The 10,177-nt window shown below is 39.5% G+C and overlaps 1 protein-coding gene across 1 annotated transcript in view; it reads right to left on the reverse strand.

The window, feature by feature from the left end:
* FGGY (FGGY carbohydrate kinase domain containing) overlaps positions 1–10,177 on the reverse strand; it is a 305,771-nt gene that overhangs the window by 294,551 nt on the left and 1,043 nt on the right. The window contains exon 2 of the mRNA XM_080602612.1: positions 7,165–7,337. The gene's annotated coding sequence lies outside the window, so the exon portion shown is untranslated. The remainder of the gene's footprint in view (positions 1–7,164; positions 7,338–10,177) is intronic.

Here is a 10,177-nt window from a genome sequence, read left to right on the forward strand (position 1 = left end):
ATAACTAGACATGTGTGGAATTTTCCCACTCAGTGAAAATGAAAACTAGATTTTATTTTATATTTTTTTTAAGATTTAAAGTCTATTGTGGGATGGCTCATTTTAAATAAAGACAAAGAAACCATCAAGGTTGGTTCACCTGTGTAATGTGAAAATGATCCTGTGCAACATAGCTGCATGTATTATTTCATGCCTCATCCACGTTATGGTTTAATTTACAAAGCTATATTGTCTTTTTTAGCTTCCAATTTTACTGTTACATTATAAAGCTTGCTTGAAGCAGACAGCGTTAAGTCTGAACATATTTGTCCTCTCAGCCCGTTCTTTAAGCTGTGACAGCCTTCAGCTGGCACTGAAGTCTGGGTGCAGTAAGCCTTCCCCTCTGCGCTGCCATTCGCAGACACTCACCTAGCGTCGAAGTAAGGGGCACGTGGACTGCTGCCTGTGCTACCTTGCTCCTGCGCCTCGCTTTTACCCAAGACAGCATGTGTCTCTAGCAACAGGATGGAGAACAAACTGCAGTCCATCCAAGCGCTGTGTAAGCTGATATTATTAAAGTACAGAAAATTTTAGCATTGAAACATATAGATTTTAAATACCGCTTCAATCTCGAGAAAATGGGCTCCAGAAAAACACACTGTTCTACCAGACGTGATGGCACGTGAAGGGTTAAAATCAATGAAGAGTTCAAAACTAACAGAATGTTTTCCTGTAAACTCCTTCTATGGTGTGATCTAGGGGAAGGTCCAACTTAAGTGCTGGATGTTCATACAGGATTTCCTATGACTAATGCTGTCAACATTCAAAACTTTTAATTTAAAATGTGGGCGTTCTACACAGATAGGAAATTTACCATTTAAGATTTCTTATTCAAAAATGAATGAAAATTACTCCGATTTTCAGATTCATTTGCTGTACACGGAACGATACATAAAAAAAGGAAGTCACTAAGTGGCATATGCTGGGATCGCCTGCCAAGCTTTTACACAAGTCTTTTATATCTGGATAGGATCCACAGGAAGCTTGTACAGGAAGGCCTTTTCCTTCCTTATTTTTGAAAAGCTTTGTTGGATGGAAATTATGCCAGTGAGTAGAAGAGGAGGAGGAGGGGGGAAGCAAACTACCATTCTGGTGGGTTTGGTGCCAATCCATGCAAAACTGAAAGTCATATTGAGATAACATTAATGCATCCTGTTGTAAAATTGACCGACAACAAGCAAACCCACAGAACACAGGAGATATTTAATAGTTTTTGATTTAAAAGACTCAAAGAAAAGGAACAGAGGTACCAATTCAAAACAGTATGGGAAGTAGAACTCTGGGATGTAATCTGCCAAAATTAAGCTAAATTTGCCAATATTTCTAGAAAATAGATCATGGCCATGTATAGTCTCTAGTAAGCTTGCTCTGAATTCTGTTGCAAGCTCTGACTAGTTCAGATAAATTTAATAGTGCTACTTTATTGAATTAAGCATGAATTTAATATAGTCTGAGCTGTCACTACAATATCCCTTCTTTCACTTCTTAATGTCACGCTGATCCCATTCTCACAATGCTACGTTAACACTTAGCTGAAACTAAGCTTTCCCCACGTCTTGTGACAAAAGGAAAAAAAGGGTGATTTTCTAGCTCTTCCCTTTACTTATTGTAGCTACTTCACTGTGCAAGAACTTGTTAAAAAAAATCACTCATTTTCCTTAATCTGAGTCTATTAAAAATCCCTAGCAGACATACTACTACTCTGTGTACTATTATGGGATACATATTGAGCCAAAGACTGCTTTACTGGGAACCATAACAGCAGAAAACAGACCTACAGGTAGGCTACAATGGCTGTAGGTACCTCTTCAGCATCCACCACGTCAGCTGGCAGGAGTCCCAGAAGTCTCGGAGAACAGAAATTAACCCTGAGAGTCTTTTAAACCCAGAATGGCTATTTAGGCAGGGAAGGAAAACAATTCTTAAATAGGGAATGCTTCTACTGCACAGCAGAGGAGACAGAAGTTGCAAATTAATGGGTTTGATGACAGAGGAAAAAGGGGAATAGGGGACTTTAAATGTCTAAGACAGTATTCAAAGGAAGACGAGCAAAGTAGTATACAGGGTACAATGGAAGACATCAAAAGCATCATAAAGAATGACGGAAGAGTATGCAGCTCTTGCACAGGCTTTTGGTGGAGGTGTGCAATTCTCTCCAGCTGGACATTAGAACCAATTCAGAGCATGAAAGCTATTATTAAAAAAAAAAAAAAAAGAAGAAGGATGCTGGCATGCTGGTGTAATGAGTCAGGCGTGTGCTTTGTCCTCAGAGTAGCTATGGCACAGGTAACAACTGTATGTAATCAGCTGCTGTGAGAAAAGGCATTCCTAGAGGAAAGAAAATCCATGCTGATGTGTTTTCCCTGCTCTTGTGACCAAAGCTAGTTTAAAAAAAGCCTGTTTGTGCAGCCAACATTTCTCTGCTCTCAGGGTTTTCTACAGGAATAAGGAATAAAAAAAATAGTTTAAGGAAAGGGAAGAGAGAAGTCTGAAATGAAAGCTCCGGTTCAGATGAGACTGCACATGATTTGCAAAGCGATGGAAACTGAGGGGGCAGCTAGGTCATGCCTTTCCCCTGCTGGATGAATCACTCTTTGAATGGAAATTTGAGTAGGAAGACATAATGGCTTGGGAACAAAGAGAGCTGCTGGAATATCACAGGTGCAGCTGAACAGAGAAGGATGTTTTGGGATATGCCAAGGAAAGCAAACGCCATGAATCTGGAGGAGTTGTCAGGGCTTTGTGATTTAGGGAGCGACCCAAGTCAGCACGGGTGTCTCACGTGGAGTCAGACAGGAGGAGGGCTGAGGCCCTGATCCAGAGCAGCAGCTAATCACTTCCTCCGTGCTTCAGCACGGTTCTGAATTCCAAAAGATAGAAGCTGCTAATGTTTTACTGAAGTTTTTGGGAATCAAACCTGCACTCCAGTGAAGCACCTCTCTATAGTCGAATATGTACTTACACACTTTCTGATCTGGAGCCAAGGTGAGGCACGGGAATCCAGATGCTGACAAACAAGGAGACACAGACGGTCTGGGGAACCAGCACAGTCAGCCAAAGCCAGAGATCAAATGGCTTTGTCAGAGGGACAGGGGAAGCAGTCAGAAGTGGAATGAGGAGATAACATGAAAGAATTGATGCGCTCTGCCTCAGAAAACACTAGCAAGAGAAATGCTGTGAAACAGAAGAAAAGCTACCAACCAAATTACAGCATTGTGAACAGATTAAAACACTAACAAGAAAGAAACAGTACATGGTGATGATTTGATAGCATTGCTATATACCAGGCGAGTTAAACTTTGTTTTGATGTACAACAAGCATAAACATAAGATGATTTTAACTAGTTGACCAGGATGGAGTTCAACTGAATCACAATAAAGGTAAATGGGAAAAAAAAAAGAAAAAAAATGGAAAAAAAAAAAAGGAAGAAAGAAATGCTTCCATAAAATCTTTTCCAGGAAAAAAGGGGGGAAAAATCCTGATTAAAAAAAAAAAAAAAAAGGCATAAAAAGCCCCTTGAATAATTTGAATTGTCCAAAGACTAGAAAAGTGCTATAATTTAGATAGAGTAGTGAAGATCTAATGGTGATAGATATATGAAGGCAGGTAGAAAATAAGTGAAACTTAAATTTTAGCCATTTAATATGAAATAACTGAGAATAACCTACTATTTCTCTAAATATAGAATACTAGAACAAAAGAAAAAGAATAAAAAAGTGATGAAGACAAGCTAAACCAGCATTGCCTGGCTCTCTCTTAGCCCTGAGTTGCCTTGCCTTTCTGTACAGTGGTGAACGATGCTACTGAAAAACTGAGAAACAAAGAAACAATAAAGGAATTTCTTCCACTGAAGATTCGCAAGGTTGCGCTGAATTTTTGACCCAGTGCTTTCCCAGTCCTCTGCAAAACTACAGCAGTAAGAAAAACCTAAAGGACCGACAGTGAAATAGCTACCTGTCCAAGCTCAGGGAGCAGGGAATATGGGAACCATTTTCAAGGTAAACAGGGAGAGAGACAAGAAGCAGAACTAGAATATTAAGAAAAATAATAATAACCAAAGCTTATGGAGGCCTGGATGACAGCTACGGAGAAAGCAAGAGATGCAGGGAATCTCCTCCTACGTACAAGCCCATCAGGAAGACCAATTTGACTCAGCCAGGCCCAATTGCCCTCAGACAGCTTTAAGGAGGGAAATTACCTGAGCTCCCAGTCCCCACTGTCTGCTTTCCCATTTACAAGACTACAGTAGCTTTTTCCTGCTGGTGGTGTTACTTGAACCTAAAATTTACCACCGCTAATTCAGAAGGCACACTGTGTCTTTTACAGAGTAATTACAAAGTAGTTTTTCTTACCAGAATAAAAAAAAAATATTGAGATGGTTTTCCACACTGAATTAAAAAGTTTTATATTTCTTCAGGTTCAGAAAAAACAACTGTGGAACTAAAATAAATGGTTTTGAAAATTCTTTTGACATAATAAATAAAATTTATATACATAAATGGATTCCTCAGAGAGGGGAAAATTTCATTGGGAAGGGGGAGACTTCATTGGCAAGACATTGTTCAGGTAAATGTCTGTACTATGTCTGATGCTTGACATCTAACTGTAATACCTTAATAAATAACAGCAATTAAAACTGGTTTATGATGTGCCAAAACATTATTTCCTTTCAAAGTCCCATTAGTCTCTATTAATCTCTACAGCATTTTATAATCAGTAGGAACAAAATCCTGCTTGCGTACTGGTTTGAATTCAGAGCAGTTTTCCACAAGCTACTGTAGCTCTGCAAAGCAAATCAGGCCAAAAGGCTTCCGCAGGAGATGCGGTGGCACCACCACGGTCACCTTCTGGGAGCAACGCTGCCTGCAAGGGGAGCCCAGTGAGCACAGGGGCCGTGGGGAGGGAGGATCCCGGCCTTCAACAGTTAAAGAACTTTAACGAAGTATTTCCTTCTGTAAGATTTCACTGACAAAGTGTACGTTCCTGACTCAAAACCACAAGGGCTTGTTTGGTTTAAAATGGAAAAAAAAAATCTGCCTGTTCTGAAAAAAAAAACCAAAAAACAGAAAAACAAAACAAACCAACTCGCCTGCTCTCCATTTGGTTTTGCTGATCCCTGAAGATGCCTCAGCATTTAGTAACTTAATACTCGTACTTCATTTACATTTCATGCTAATGACTTGAGGACTAACATCTTGCCATAACTGCTTTCTGTTAGGGTTGGGGTGAAAAGACACATTTAAACACCTAAAATGATAAGGTAAAAATCACAACATTGATACAACTTCAAGCCAATTATTGGAGAATGATTTCTCCTCATTAGTAAAATCAGTATTAGTGTCCATATGGGTTTAGGAATTAACAGACAAATTAGTTCTTAAATTAAGCTTGTGACAGCAAAGATTTCTGCAGAATAAATGCGTATGGAAACAGACAACTCTTGATAATCACCAGACATAAAAGTAGTTATTTTTCTTTTTTGCCCTTTGCATTATGTAAATTTCAGTAACTAAATGCATATTTCATCATATCATTGCCAACAATTTTTCTGTTTGTTTCAGGGTAACTTTTACCCTATTTATTATGTCTTGAAACAAGCACCTTGCTTTTCCTCAGCTGTGTGAAGCTAAGTTAGAACACCTTTTTTCCTTCTACCACTGCTCCATTGCTTCTGGGAAAACTACCTGGTGAGTAATTCCATGGAGAATTTGGAAGAATTACCTAAATCTAATTACTCAAAAAACCTGAACGGCAAAAAAAAAGCTGTCTAAGTAGTTTGGTCGCTCTTCTAAAACCTCACTAATATATCCACGGTGAACAGAAAAACAATCCTAATCCTCACTTTGGATGATTTATGTAACATTGGGCCTCACTTCTGCAGTTCGATCCGGATACACAGTCTGCTCTCACGGCGTTTACAGCCATCTGTGGCACTTCACCGATGGGTATTACCCACTTACAATACCCCAGGATGGAATCTCATAAAAGTACATAGTAATCTTTGGAAAAATAACATTTTGCATTGCAGAAGTGCAGCACTTAATAGGATCTTCATTTGTTTATACTTGAGGAAATGGTATTGTAGTGTTAGGATAACGTTGTTTGTGACCTGCATTGTAAATAGACTAAAATACCTGAGTTATTATATCAGCTGTTGTATTATTACTTAGTATTTTGAAGGCATCCATGACTTTTGGAGGAGGCTGGGGAGCCGTGCTGTCTGCGAGGCAGCTTTTTAAGGACAGGACCTGGCACGGGGCACTCGGCAGGGGTGGTTCAGTGCTGCCAGCATGCGAGCTGCAGCGAGGATGAGATGGGAGCCCAGTGCGCGGGGTGAGGTGCAAAGCACGAGGCTGGACAGATCAGCTTTCCCCCCTCCAGGAGGCCCCAGCCGGGCCCCCGAGGGCAGGCATGTTCTCATGTGCCAGCGCCGCTGGGAGGATGGCACTGCTCCTGGGAATACCTCGCGTTTAAATACCAGCCGGGCAGAGGCTTCCCAGTACCAGGAAGGCCCCAGGTCTGCTCTGGGCAGAAATGTGACTAAACACAAACAGGACCGCTCTGTGCCAAAGCTCCCCTTTCGACTTCCCTAATTTATTGTCGTTAATCTTCAGGCAAAACCAAGCACTACACTTTGTCTCTCTTGCAGACGTTCTGACTAGTCAGCTTCTCTTCCACTGTTATAATAAGTCAAGTACGCTCTAATCATCACCACGAACACTTCATACGCTGCTGTTTCTCAATCTAACTATACCTAAATATAGTTCAACCTCAACTAGCCAGGCCACACTTAGATTTCTGGTTATCCAGAACAAAGCTTTATTCCTGAGCCATGTTTGTTAATGACAATGCCTTGATTACCCAGATACGTTTCCCCATCCCTTATGTTTAGATAATGACGTTGGCTTTGCTATCTCGTACAAACTGGTTATTCTACAGTGAGATATGTTTCCAATAAACAGCTGGCATTACTACAAACAATTGTCTTCAGTGAAATTAAAGCACACATTGGGAAACATAAAAATATCACGGTGAGCGAAACCGTGTTATTAATGCTTGGCTTTCCATCAATTTTGTCAAGAAAATGCCCAAGAGAACCCAAGAAGTTACTGGCAGTCACTCACTCGGCTGCAGCACATGCAGTTTCAGCAGAAGGCAGTAACCGCAGCTGGAGGTTCCTCGCTGAGAGGGGGAGAGCCTCGGTGGAGAAATGGTGACCTCTGCAGGTCCCTCGGTCCTCCTCGTCGCAAATGGTGGCTCAACAGCATGCAAGGTGTAGTTTTGGTTGCTTTCATCTCTGAGAAATTAAAATAAAGAAAATTAAACGTCTGTTTGATGGTGGCATTGCAACATAAAATAGGCTGGAAAACACGGGCACGTGTTAATTTAAGAAATAAATGTTCATCTCTGAGAAGGCAGAAAACAATACTTCAAAGGACAGAAACTTCAAAGCGCTCTGGAACTTCAAAGCGCTGCACCACCATTAATAAACACACAGGACATGTCTGTGAGGTAGAAAAAATTTTCCTTTTTTAATGCTTGTGTAAACAGGGCACTGAGATTAAGTGATTTGCCCAAGGACACAAGTAGCAAAACTGAGATTCCACATACGAAATAACTGGCTCAAGCCTCCTTTCTCCGACCAGCGACAGCTGGGTTAAAATGGTGATTAGATGCTCCCTAACTGAAATCACTCAGCAGAGGCCAAAATGCAGACCTTCTCTATCAATAGCATCACCTGCCCTTTTCCAGGCCTGCTCTAAACCCTGTCATGCCGCTCTCAGCTGACACCCTCCCACAGAGCATACACAGATCTATCCAAATTAGGTCTTTTCTATGTAAATTTGCATTTACACAGAGTCTTGCTTCTGTATTTAACAATGACATGAGAGCTTATGGTAAAGAATTTCAGTATATCTGTCAAGATAATCTGCTCACTACAGGCTTCTTGGCAACACCTAATTAAAATACCAGCAGCACACCTATGTTTCTCTGAGGATCCCACTGAAGCTGAACCTGCCCTAGTCCCAGCCAGAAGCGTATCCTATGCCCTCCTGGAGGAAAGCACAGAAGTTCCTCAGTGTTTGTATGCTGATCTGCTCCATCTCCATACTGCTGAACACAAAGATCCCAAAGTGCTATGTTACAAAGAAGACAGAAGCAAAATCTACCATTTCCCTTTCTATTAAAAATAACTTAATAAGGAAAAGCCCTTGGATATGTTGAGCTAAAGATCCCAGCAAAAATGAAACTGACCTGTAAAGCATTTAGCAAGAATAAAATCTCCTTATGCCCCTTAGACAACAAATATAAGTAAAAGATAATAAGGAAGGCCCGAGATTTGCCTTAGTATTATTAAGTTTTGCCATTCTGATTTTTAATGAAGAGCTTCCTGGTGATCCTACACGTGTGTGGTCTCATGCACTTAATTAAAGGATGTGGAGATGTGGAACTTTAATATAGCTTCCTTCCCTAACACACTTATATTTCAAATAAGTAGAGTTAATAAGTTCAAAAGATATAAACAGAACGCGTGCTTCAAATAGCCCATCATGAATATCTTTTCTTCTCAGCTGCTTGGGTTTTTATTCTTTTTTGAGGTCATTACTGGAACAAAGACTTAATTCTAAAAGTACTTAAAACACTAATTAAAAATTAAAGAATTTTCAAATGTAATTTCTGAAAATTAATCCGTACAACCCGCTTCCAAAATTTTCTTGACAAACACGGTTCTTGTTTTAACAGAGAATTTCCTCATGTCACATGCATATAAAGAACTTTTTAAAAAAATATGCAAAATTATGTTTTGAAGCCTAGGATTTGCATCTAGTAACAAGTAATTTACTGCATGTTATTTTCCAAAAATAAAGTCTCACAGTGGCTCTAAAAGAGACCTTGCGTGCATATATTGTTCAAATGTTCCTCCTCAAGGCCAGTTAAGAGTACTGCACCCTGTAATTAGCACAGTTTAGTAGGACAATTTCTGTACTCAGCACATTAGGAAATTACTGCCGTACTACTAGACTCTTAAAGAATATCACAATTTCTGTTTTTAATTTTTTCCGGAGTTTCAAATTTTTTGTGTGCTTTCTCTATTAACGATACTGCTTAGCACTCACGTGACATTTTCCACTGATAGAGCTCAAAACTTTCCTGTGAGGGAAATCAAGCATCGCTACCTCTGTTTTGCAGTGGAACAATGACAGTGAAGGCATAAAGATCCCATTCCAGCAACCTTTGAGTAAGGACTATTAATTTACTCAAGACAGATATATCTTCAGTACTTTGTTGAGTCAGGCCTGAAGATTAAATGATTTGCAGATCACAGACTGAGTCATTAGCAGTTTTGGGAGCACAATTCAGACCTCTGACTCCTTACAATAAACTCGAGTTTTCCATGTTAAGTGTTAACAATGATTAACTAAATGACAAAAGTTTTGCTGTTCTTGGTGCAGTGCCCTCCTTTGCATTTCAGAGGAATTATTGGGCTCTTAAATTGGCTGTCAAATTTGCTGACTTGGTAACTGGCTGGCTTTCAAAACATATATTAAAGTCTTGATTTTCCTGGCTATTTATTTAATAAATCTTTATTTTTTTTAATATAGTAATTTTTGTAGTCTTACATATAAAGTCAACTTCAAAAAAAAAAAAAATCTTATCAGTCACATTGTACATACTATTAAAGAAAATACATGCAAAGGTAGCAGGACCCGATAGAAAGGGCACTGAGTAAAGAAACAGATGGCAAAATTTCCCATTTGCTTAAATAAGGTCAAGCTGTCAGTTTTTCAACTCATTTTACTTCTTGCTCTTACAGAATCCTGTCATCTTAATTTCTCTGTCAATTGTTTTCCAAATATGCAGATGATTATTACTGTATTTACTTCTCTCCGTGAGGGATTTATACACCAATAAGTTAAATTAATTACAGCTAGATTCAAAGGTCCTACACCCATACGGAGGACTATACATATTCACAGATTTGAAGCCTTACTTAATTATACTTTAAACGTTGTGTACTGAATCACACACCTTGATCCACCTCATGTAAAAGAATTATGTTCCAGGCAGGTTTTAAGAATGACAAGCTAAATAACCTTAAAGTCAAACACACCTCACAGACTGAAGTTGTAATAG

This window comes from Anser brachyrhynchus (assembly GCF_964034855.1).
Source record: "Anser brachyrhynchus genome assembly, chromosome: 8".
Lineage (NCBI taxonomy): Eukaryota > Metazoa > Chordata > Aves > Anseriformes > Anatidae > Anser > Anser brachyrhynchus.